Source organism: Sphaerodactylus townsendi, linkage group LG05, assembly GCF_021028975.2.
Source record: "Sphaerodactylus townsendi isolate TG3544 linkage group LG05, MPM_Stown_v2.3, whole genome shotgun sequence".
Taxonomy (NCBI): Eukaryota; Metazoa; Chordata; class Lepidosauria; order Squamata; family Sphaerodactylidae; genus Sphaerodactylus; species Sphaerodactylus townsendi.
Genome location: NC_059429.1, coordinates 16,125,246 through 16,136,833, shown reverse-complemented (window position 1 = coordinate 16,136,833; position 11,588 = coordinate 16,125,246).

Below are 11,588 nucleotides of genomic sequence, written 5' to 3'. Positions count from 1 at the left end.
TCCATCACCTGCAGTCCAAAGCACAATGGTCCATGGTACCACCACAACATACAACCACCTCCTTCTCCAGCATTTGGAAACCAGGCCTAATGGAAAGCCATTTCAGGAGGAAGGGAAGCTAAAGACCAGGGAAGAGATGAAGAGGTCACACAGACAAGCAGGAAGTGTCTGAAACTCAGGCTAAAGAAGAAGAAGAGTTTGGATTTATATCTCTCTCCTGTGGGAGACTCAAAGGGGTTTACAATCTCCTTGCCCTTCCTCCCTCACAACAAATACACTGTGAGGTAGGTGGGGCTGAGAGAGCTCCGAGAAGCTGTGACCAGCCCAAGGTCACCCAGCTGGCATGTGTGGGAGTGTACAGGCTAATCTGAATTCCTCAGATAAGCCTCCACAGCTCAGGCGTCAGAGCTGGGAATCAAGGCCGGTTCCTCCAGATTAGATACATGAGCTCTTAACCTCCTACTACACCACTGGGAAAGTTCATTTTCATTTAACCCAGGTACTGCCAAATATAACTGTTAGATGCTTTTGGGGGGCAAGTTCTGTGGGAACTTCCCCCATAACGATTTTTTTCACACCCTCGAACCCGTTATATTTGACCTACGTGGAATCACCCACTGTCGTTTTAAAAGGTTCCCTACTAAAGAGAACTTCTGCCCATTTGTAGAGTTGCTATTACAGTTATGCATAACTGCATTCACCGAGGTTTTGTGGTTAGCTCTACCTTTGGAAGTGGCCATCTTGCATCTGTTATCTTGCAGCAGCCTGTCGCCCGTGTTAAGATTTCAAAGGTGTTCAGAAGCTCAAGAAGGCACGATACCCTTGCTTTAATGGGAGATAACCAGAGGTGGGATCCAGCCGGTTCTCACCAGTTCCCGAGAGTGGGTTACTAATTATTTGTGGGTGCCGAGAGGGGGTTACTAATTGGGTCTGCTTTTCCGTTAGAAATTCCATTAGGTCCAAAAATCATAAAGTCCTGTTGTTTCCTATGTGGCTGATTAGCGAAGGTAGAAAACGGGATAATTCTCCCTGTTGGGCTGTTTTAAAAACATGTTTTAGAAATATGGTAAAGTTCCTTGTTTAAGGAAAGTATCCTTCTTTTGATTTCTAGAAACAAAATGAAGTATTTGAAAGTATTAAGTATTTGACAGGCAGTCAATTAGAGGAGAAGTAGTTGTTTCTGTTGGCAGTAGACGATAGGACTTGCTATAATGAGTTTAAATTATGGACAGAAAGATACCAGCTGGAAATTAGGAACTTTTTTTTACAGTAAGAGTTTTTTACAGTAACAGAGAAATTATTAATGCCCCGCCCCCAAAATTCCCGGCCATGCCCCGCCCAGCCCCATTGGCGCTATGCCACTGTTTGAATCCCACCACCACGGGAACCTGTTACTAAAATTTTTGGATCCCACCACTGGAGATAACAGGGGTCAAATTTGAGACCTTGTGCATGCAAAGCAGGTATCCTACCACAGAGCTATGTGACTTCTAATTTCTGCACCTTTGCCGTCCCCAAGTTGAGCTACCACTTTCCCAAATGTCAGTTAGAAATTAGTTTCAGGCTCTTCCATCGTTCCCTTCCCACTTCAGCAATGGCTCAGTGAACCCTGGAGTTGAGCAACTAAGATGTAAGAAAAGGCCCTGCTGAATCAGGTCTTTACGGCAGCCAATGTGGTGTAGTGGTTAAGAGCAGGTGCACTCTAGCCTGGAGAACCTGGTTTGATTCCCTGCTCTGTCACTTGAGCTGTGGAGGCTTGTCTGGTGAACCAGATTAGCTTGTGCACTCCAACAAATGCCAGCTGGGTGACCTTGGGCTAGTCATAGTTCTTCAGAGCTCTCTCAGCCCCACCTACCTCACAAGGTGTTTGTTGTGGGGGGGGGGGAGGGACAGGAGATTGTAAACCCCTTTGAGTCTCTTTACAGGAGAGAAAGGGGGGGGGGATATACATCCAAAACTCTTCTCTTCTTTTTCTCATCTAGCCCAGCATCCTGTCTCACAGAGTGGCCAGCCAGTTGCCCTGGAGGGCCAGCAAACAAGACACTGCCCCTTCTGCTGCCTCCCAGAAATGATATTCACTGGTCTGCTGCCTCTGGATATGGAAGCTCCATTCAGTCACCATGGCTAATAGCCATTGATTTTTCTCTCCTCCATGAACCTGTCTAATCCCCTTCTAAAGCCATCTGTGTTTGTCGCCGTCACTATATCCATTGGCTGTGAATCCCGCAACTGAATAACTTGATGAAAGAAATATTTCTTTTGGTCCGCCCTGAATCCATCCCAACTTCATAAGGTGACATCTGAGTTCACATTTCAACAGTCTTCACAGTTTGCCATCGCACCTGCGGATCTGAGCATCCCGATTTAAAAAGCAGAGCGGTTTTTAGAGTAGAATTAGAAATGAACCCTATTACTTCTTTGTTCCCATCTTCCTCTAAAAAAAAACTAGAAAGAAGTTGGACGGGGGGAAAAGGATCGCATGGGGCCAGAATGGGTACTGTTAATAATTGATATCCCCATTTCCGTTATGTCTGATCAAAGGAGGTGATTGCATGACAAACGAGCAAATTACTGTAAAATACTATATGCCTATTAATAATATAGCTGCTCCAGATACCGTAGAAGCATAATGGCGAGATGAGATTTGCTACAAGATAAATTTGTGGCATGGAATTCATTTCAGAACGAAACAGAAGCCCAGCGTATGATGAGAAATTAAGGATCTGGAAGGGGGTGTATGTCGTCTTTTGTTTTAATAAAAGAAGCCAAAAGGCTTCTGAGCAACTTACAGGGTAGGGAAAACCCTTCTTTTTTCCCTGGGTCTCAGACATGTGGCTCCACCCCTTTTCTTTTAGTAACTCCTCCCATCTGGGCCTGCTGCCTTTCTTCAAAGTAACAAGTGCAGATCTGTGAATTGTCCCAATTTTGTATCAGTTTTCCTTTGAAGGGCCTTGCTGGTTGGTTGGTTTGTTTTTAACATAAAGGCATGGTGCACTCCTTCAGGTAAATAAAAATGTAACTTGGATAATGTCTCATATCCGTTGCTCAAGTGAAAATCTGTCCCAAAGAAAACATCAGCTTGCTGCAAGAAGGAGTTCCATGCACAAACGGCCATGATTTGCTTTTAATATATATATATATTTCCCATCACAGAACCCATGGAATGGGTTTTATTTCCCAAATATTTCCCATCACAGAACCCATGGAAACAAAAATTATTATATATATATTTCCCAAATATTTCCCATCACAGAACCCATGGAAACAAAAATTATTTATTATATGTAGGTAGGTAGGTAGGTAGGTAGGTAGGTAGGTAGGTAGGTAGGTAGGTAGGTAGGTAGGTAGGTAGGTAGGTAGGTAGGTAGGTAGGTAGGTAGGTAGGTAGGTAGGTAGGTAGGTAGGTAGGTAGGTAGGTAGGTAGGTAGGTAGGGGAGAGAGAGAGAGACAGACAGACAGACAGACAGACAGACAGACAGACAGACAGACAGACAGACAGACAGATAGATAGATAGATAGATAGATAGATAGATAGATAGATAGATAGATAGATAGATAGATAGATAGATAGATAGATAGAGGCTCCATACATACATATACATATATATACATACATATATATATATATATATATATATATACATATACATATATATATATACATATATATATATATAACTATCACATAATTATATATATAATCATATATATAATTATTTATATACATACATATATATATATATATATATGATATATATATATATATATATATATATATATATATATATATATATATATATATATATATATATATATATATATATATATATATATATATATATATATATATATATATATATATATATATATAAAAAATAGCAGCAGACATTTCTATATATATATATGCACACTTGCCCTGGCATGGGTTCTGTGATGGGAAATATTTGTGACTATAATGTTTTCCATCCCGGTTTGGATGAAACCTCTGGGGACTGCAGATCTCTCCCAAGGTCAGACAGAAGAACAGTCCCAGGATTATGGGCAATTTGAGACCAAATAAATTTCGGCCTATAGCAGCTTTATTTTCGGTTCAGTTTGGGCAATGTTTTCAGGGGCTGGATCGATCCAATGAGAGAGTCGTGGTGTCAACAACAGAAAAACCCTTTGTTACTCGAAAGGTACTTGATCAAGGTCAGCTCCGCAGAGGAGAGGCCAGAAAGCACAGAGTTTGCATGCCAATGGTTCCAGGATCAAGCCCTGGCATATCCAGTTAAAAGGATCAGATAGGGAAGGCTATTGTACTTTGAGCACATCATGAGAAAATAAGCCTTGCTGGAAAAGACTAAAATGCTATACTCTGGCTCATTCCGCACATGCAGAATAATGCACTTTCAAACTGCTTTCAGTGCTCTTTGAAGCTGTGCAGAATGGCAAAATCCACTTGCAAACAGTTGTGAAAGTGGTTTGAAAATGCATTATTTTGCGTGTGCGGAAGGGGCCTCTGTCTCAGATAAAGATGGTAGCATGGTTAGTTGAAGTGCAGAGAGTGAGAAAATCATATGCTTCCGCATTAGAATATAGTCCCGAACAAATATGAGAATTATCATTCCTTTTTATGCGCTGCCTTTCTCAAAACCATTGTTTTGAGCATTATTGAACATGGTGCTTTGATACAACAACATTCATAGTTCATTATATGACTACCAAACTTTAAAATGGATGGGGGAGCAGGGCTCGGGAGGCACTAGGACCCAGACGGAGCATTCTACAGCAAAGAAGGTCCAGCATGTTGAGTTCTGTGGCGGAGGAATATACAATCTACTAATGTCTTTTTGTGAGACATGTAGGAATGTTTGAAGGCAACAAAAAAAGAAGGACGACCCAACATGAGACGGATTGACTCAATCACAGAAGCCCACAGCCGCCAGTTTGCAAGACCTGAGCAAGGGAGTCGAGGATGAGGCATTTGGAGGTCATTAATTCATCAGGTTGTCATGAGTCGAAAGCAACTTGACAGCCCTTAACACACACAGCAGGTGAGGTGGAAGACCTCCACCTGGGACCCCAGAGAGCCGCTGTCACTCTGAGCAGGCAGGTCTGAGCTTCACATAACCAGTGGTCCGACTTGGCACAAGGCAGCTTCGTGAGTTCACCTCCCAACCTCCCGATTCAAGTCTTTAAAAAAAAGAATTATCCTTTTATTGCCTGTGGGGAAAAAAACAAAGGAGAATATACATAAAATTAAGAGAAGACGTTTGGATTTATACCTCTGCTTTTCTCTCCTGCGAGGAGACTCAAAGGGATGTACAGACTCCTTTCCTTTCCTCTCTCCACAACAAAAACTTCGCGAGGTCAGTAGGGCTGAGAGAGTTCTGAGAGAATTGTGACTAGCCCAAGGTCGCCCAACAGACTTCGTGTGCAGGAGAAGAGTTCAAGAAGAAGAGTTGGTTTCTATACTCTGCTTTCCTTTACCTTTAAAGCACAGGTGTCAAACTTGCAGCCCTCCAGATGTTATGGACTACAGTTCCTATAATCCCCTGCCAGCATGATCCTGGCAGGGGATGATGGGAACTGTAGTCCATAACATCTGGAGGGCCGCGAGTTTGACACCTATGCTTTAAAGAGTCTCAAAGCGGTTCACAGTCGCCTTCCCTACTCACAACTGACACTTTGTGAGGTAGCTGAGGCTGAGGAAGTTCTGAGAGAACTGTGTCTGGCTGGCCCAAGGTCACCCAGCAAGCTTCTTGTGGAGGAGCAGGGGAAACAAATCCACTTTACCAGATAAAGAGTCCATGGCTTATGAGGAGGGGAATTAAAACTCCAGGTTAGAGTCCATCACTCTTCACCACTACATCACACTGGCTCTCAAGACTTGAAATATTCCCCATTTTAATATTCTCCCCCAGAAGAATTCTGTAGAACTCTAAAGCTTGAATACCTTCGAACATTCTTTCGCTTGGTCCCCAGAAAAGGTCTTGTGCAGTTTGTCTGTTGGGGTTTGGCCATGGGCTGGTACTATTATCTACAGCTTCCCTCTGGGGTGTGAAGAGAGTATGTTATGAGCAAATCCTTGTTTTCATCAGTCACATAACCCTGCACATAATCCCAGGAAAGTCAGAGAACAGCAGACTGCATGCCTTTAGTAAGCCGAGAAAGGGTTCCATTTGCAGGTAACACCCTCAGGATTTCCTCAGAGAGCCAGCGTGGCATAGTGGTTAAGAGCAGGTGCGCTCTAATCTGAAGAACCAGGTTTGATTCCCCACTCTGCCACTTGACCTGGGGAGGCTTATCAGGGGAACCAGATTAGCTTGTGCACTCCAATACATGCCACCTGGGTGACCTTGGGCTAGTCACAGTTCTTCGGAGCTCTCTCAGGTCCACCCACCTTACAGGGTGTTTGTTGTTGTCATTGTGTGTGTGGGGGGGGGGGCGAGGATATTGTAAGCCCCTTTGAGTCTCCTTACAGGAGAGAAAGGGGGAATATAACTCCAAGCTGTTCTTCTTCTTGTACTTCAGCAGAACCAAACCAGTTTTTTTTTATTTTCAAATGTATGTTATTGGTAGTTCACCTTTCTAACATGCAGCAGTTGCATTGTGGTTAAGAGCAGGTGCATTCTAATCTGGAGGAACCGGGTTTGATTCCCCGCTCTGCTGCTTGAGCTGTAGAGGCTTATCTGGGGAATTCAGATTAGCCTGTGTACTCCAACACACAGCAGCTGGGTGACCTTGGGCTAGTCACAGTTCTTCGGAGCTCTTTCAGCCCCACCTACCTCACAGGGTGTTTGTTGTGAGCGGGGAAGGGAAAGGAGATTGTAAACCCTTTTGAGTCTTCTTACAGGAGAGAAAGGGGGGGATATATAAATCCAACTCTTCCTCAGAGGGACTCCAGGCAGATATTCACATATTTAGCCAATACAGTTGACGAAACGGAACATTCAATAACCAAGGCATTCAGATTTTAAAAGTCTGGAACCAGCTTGGAAGAACTGAAGCACAGCACAAGTATTAACACGACACATTAAGCCACAGGTGTCAAACTTGCAGCCCTTCAGATGTTATGGACTACAGTTCCCATCATCCCCTGCCAGAATGATGCTGGCAGTGGATGATGGGGACTGTAGTCCATAACATCTGGAGGGCCACGAGTTTGACACCTATGCATTAAGCAGTACAAAAATGACATAACAGGATCCTACTGACACTAAGCCATACACAGCAGTATAGACCTCAGTCCCTAATGATTTATCCAAGTCAGTTAGTGACCCATTATGCACAGTGCAGCTGTATTACCTGTGCAGAAAGGACCTCTTGAATAATTCAGTTTTTTGTAGTTTACAGAAAGCTCAGGGAGCCATCCTGATCTCTTTGGGCTGGCCGTTCCATAAAGTGGGAGCCATGATGGGAAAGGCACTTGTCAGCACGGTGCAGTGGTTAAGAGCAGGTGGATTCTAATCTGGAGAACTGGGTTTGATTCCCCACTCCCCCACACGAGCGGTGGCCTCTTCCCTGCTGAACTGGATTTGCTTCTCCACTCCTACATGCCTGCTAGGTGACCTTGGGCAAGTCACGGCTCTCTCAGAACTCTCTCAACCCTCCCTACCACACAAAGTGTGGTAAGAGGAAGGGAAAGGGAGTTTGCAAGCCTCTTTGAGTCTCCTTACAGGAGATAAAGGATGATGATGATGATGTTATCCATTCAGTCTTCCTCGACCCTTGGCGACCCGATATGCAAGCTCTTTCCACATTTTTCCGATTAAGTACCGTATATACTTGTGTATAAGCCGACCCGTGTATAAGCCGAGGCACCTAATTTTACTGCCCAAACTTGGGAAAACTTATTGACTCGTGTATAAACTGAGGGTGGGAAGCCAGGAGGCAGAGGGAGCTCCTTATTTGGGCAGTGACATCAGGGGGAGTCACTGCCCAAATAAGGAGCTCCGTCTGCCTGCCAGCTGGCTGGGCTCCATCAAACCCAGCCGAGGGAGCTCCTTATTTGGGCAGTGACTCCCCCTGATGTCACTGCCCAAATCAGGAGCTTCCTCTGCCTCCCGTGAACCCCAGCCAGCCAGGGTGCCTCGCGGTTCCCCCTTCACCCTCCGAGGAGGGCAGCACAAGCGGCTTCCCGGCGGCACGGAGGTTGTCCCGGCCCGCCCCCGGCCTCATTGTGATTGCTAGAAAATGGTGACTCGCGTATAAGCCGAGGGGGCATTTCTCAGCCTTTAAACAGGGCTGAAAAACTCGGCTTATACTCGAGTATATACGGTACTGCTTCCTTCAGCTGGTTGAGGTTCATGCCTGTATCAGCTTTTATGGTACCTAGCCATCGTATTCTTTGGTGTCCAGGTGTTCTCCCACCAGTGACAAGTCCAAGCATCGTAGATTTTTCTAGCCAATTTGATCGCATCACATGGCCAAAGTCTGAGCCTGATTATTTTCCCTTCTAGTGATGTGTCTGGTTTTATGCAGCTCAAGACTACTGCGTTTGTCATCCTAGCTGTCCATGGTATGCGCAGTAGCTTTCGCCAACACCCCAACTCGAACGCATCTGTTCTTCTGTCGGCTTTCTTTGTAGTCCAGCTTTCACACCCATACGTGGCTATGGGGAAGATGATGGCTTGGACTAGCCTGTGCTTGGTTTTGAGGCTGATGTCTCTGTTTTTCCAAATTTTATCCATGCTCAGCATTGTGCTTCGTCCTAATGCTATTCTCCGCTTTATCTCAGGGGTTACCTCTTCATAACAGTCAATTTTTGAGCCCAGGAAGACGAAATCTTGGACGCAACGAATGACCTCATTGTCAATGCTAATTTGGGCCTGATCTATGCTAGCTGTCGTCATGATGTTTGTCTTCTTCACATTGAGAGGGAGGAGGGGGTGTATGAATCCAAATCCAATACTTGTATGGGCTGTAGTGGATTTTTCCTACTTGCAGATTGGTACCCGCAGAAGGTCTCGCTGACGTGGCCAGAAAAGACTCACAATCTTGTCGTTGTGGTCTTCAGCCCTCTTTTGCTTTTCCAGTCGAGCAAACTTTGCTTTTATGATCTGTTTTCAGGATTATAGCAGCAGCAGTAACCTTTCTTTGTGAAAACAGAGGGTTTGTTATATATATACAGCGGCAGCTGACATTGAAATTTTAAGGCAGAATGCCTCCAGATCTTCCCCACCGAAAGCGACTTGGTAGCTCTCAGTAAATTCACTCTGTGGCACATTCTGTGGGATCGTAATGGTGTCGGTTAGGGATGTTCCTAAAATTATCTTCAGACTTTGTCCGAATTTGTGCCTAGATTTTGGAGTTCTGGAGTGGAACTTGAAACTCCTCCAGAGTTTTATTTTGTTATGCATGGCAGTCATTAATTCATAGGGTTGCCTTGAGTTGGAAATGACTTGACAGCTCTTAGCGCACGCAGGCACAGTTGGCTACATCTTCCCGTTCACTGCATTTCCCTGTTACTGATGAGCATTTTTGTACAGTTAAAACAGGGGTCTCCAACATGATGGCTGTGGGCACCATGGTATCCACTAGCCCCTTTCTTGGCAGCCATCAAGTGTTTTACAAAGTAGGTGGGGCCAAGTGAGGCTTTTGCTCAGGACTGCATTTTTTTAAAAAGGTTGCTTTGGCAGCAGCTGCTACCACAGCACAGCGATCTTCACTGAGTGGCAAAAAGTAAGCTGTGGCCACCATTGTGTCGCTGGTTCCATTTCCTGCAGTAGCTATTTTGTGGCAGTCATTTTGCAGCTGCACACACAAGACTATGGCCCGTTCTACATGGGCCAATAAGCATGGGCTAACTATGCGATAAACCCCATGTTGGGGGAGAACTTAGCACAGATTCCACTCCTAATGTGAGTCCGCTCCATGTTTTCTCCCCCAACACGGGTCTTTCAAGAATCGTGCTATCTGCGATTCTTCAGTTTTAGTAGGGATTGCAGCTGCTTGCCAAGTGAATAGCTGCTCCAGGAAGTGATGGCTTCCCGGTTTTTAAAGGTCCTCCCTGCGCAGCTACACAGCATGGGAAGTTAGTTTGGAAAAAAAAAAAAAACCTCATTGCTCCCGCGGGCTCCAGTCGCTGCCTGCACGGAGGCATGTGAACGGGGCAGGAGGGAGAGCGGGTTCCTTTATCCCGCCTGCAACCCACTCTCCCACTGCTGTGCAGAAAGGGCCTATGTCCAAAGGTAATCACTAGCTCAAAAAGTTTGGGAGTCTGTGGTTTAAAATATTCCAGAAGAGAAATCCTGATGTAGTTTTATATACTTCTGCATCACCTGCCTAATGAGGATTAGGAACTTCCAACCTGTTTCTGGTCGTATTTTTTTAAAAAAATGTCTGAATGAATGCAATTAAATGTTACCTCCAGGTAACTTTCAAAGTTTACAAAAGTGAAAACATGACAGCAAAACATGACTAGAGACTCGGAAAGGGGGGACTTGCCTCGTTCAAAACGCCACTGACTTGCAAGGTAGGAAAGTACCGTTCAAGAACTGTCAACCCCAAGCTCCTTTGAGCATGCAGAACTATTATTATTATTATTATTATTATTATTATTATTATTATTATTATTATTATTATTATTATTATTATATATTATATATTATATATTATATAATAAGAAGGAGAAGGAGAAGGAGAAGGAGAAGGAGAAGGAGACGAAGACGAAGACGAAGACGAAGACGAAGAAGAAGAAGAAGAAGAAGAAGAAGAAGAAGAAGAAGAAGAAGAAGAAGAAGAAGAAGAAGAAGAAGAAGAAGGCTTGATAGACCGCCCAACCCCCAAAGGGCTATGGGCAGTGTACAATGAGATATAAAACAAATACAATATAAGATCTCATAAATACACTAGCGATAATACAAAAGCGATAGAACTAGCTGCGTGGACCTTCAGATCCAGCCCATTGGCTGCAGAACCACAGAAGGTGGTGCTGGTTTAATAGAAAAGTGGAGACTGAGCCCTTGCCCTTTCAACAGACTCGGAGAATGGCCTTTTGCAATTGAAACAGCGGAGTTGGACAGCCTCTATTTGCCTCGGGGCTGTGTGGAGAAGGGAGAGGCCACTTAACCTTTGAACCACCACTCCCAACCCAGGCTCCCTGCTTTGCTGTCAGTATTCCAAAAGGAGCAAAGATTAAAAACACATTCATTTTTCCTCATTAAAATGCTAATAGCTGAGCAGAAGCTGGGTTTCAAACAGCAAAACAGGGTGAAAGCATAATTCCCTCCCGCCTACCTCTGCTCAGCCCTGAGACAAATGGATGCTGATGGAGTCTGCACTTTGTATTTTATGGGCAGAAGGAGACACACTGTCTTGTCCCTCCCTGGATTCTCTAGTCTGTGAAACAGGAATAAACATTTCTAGACTGTTATGTATCTGGTCTTCGGCCTACAAAAGGCATTGCTAGAATCAAAACGTATACTGTGTGCTTTAAGTGGCCACAAGACTTCAAGTTAGTTTCCCTTCTGAGCCGCTCTTTGCCTAGAAACGCACTGCCCTCGTTCTGGAGCGTTTGGCCTTCCCACCCAAACAAAAGTAATCCATTCTGGTCGCTGATGCTGCGAGATAAAAGCTGCGTTGCAAGACTGCACGGTTCCTTC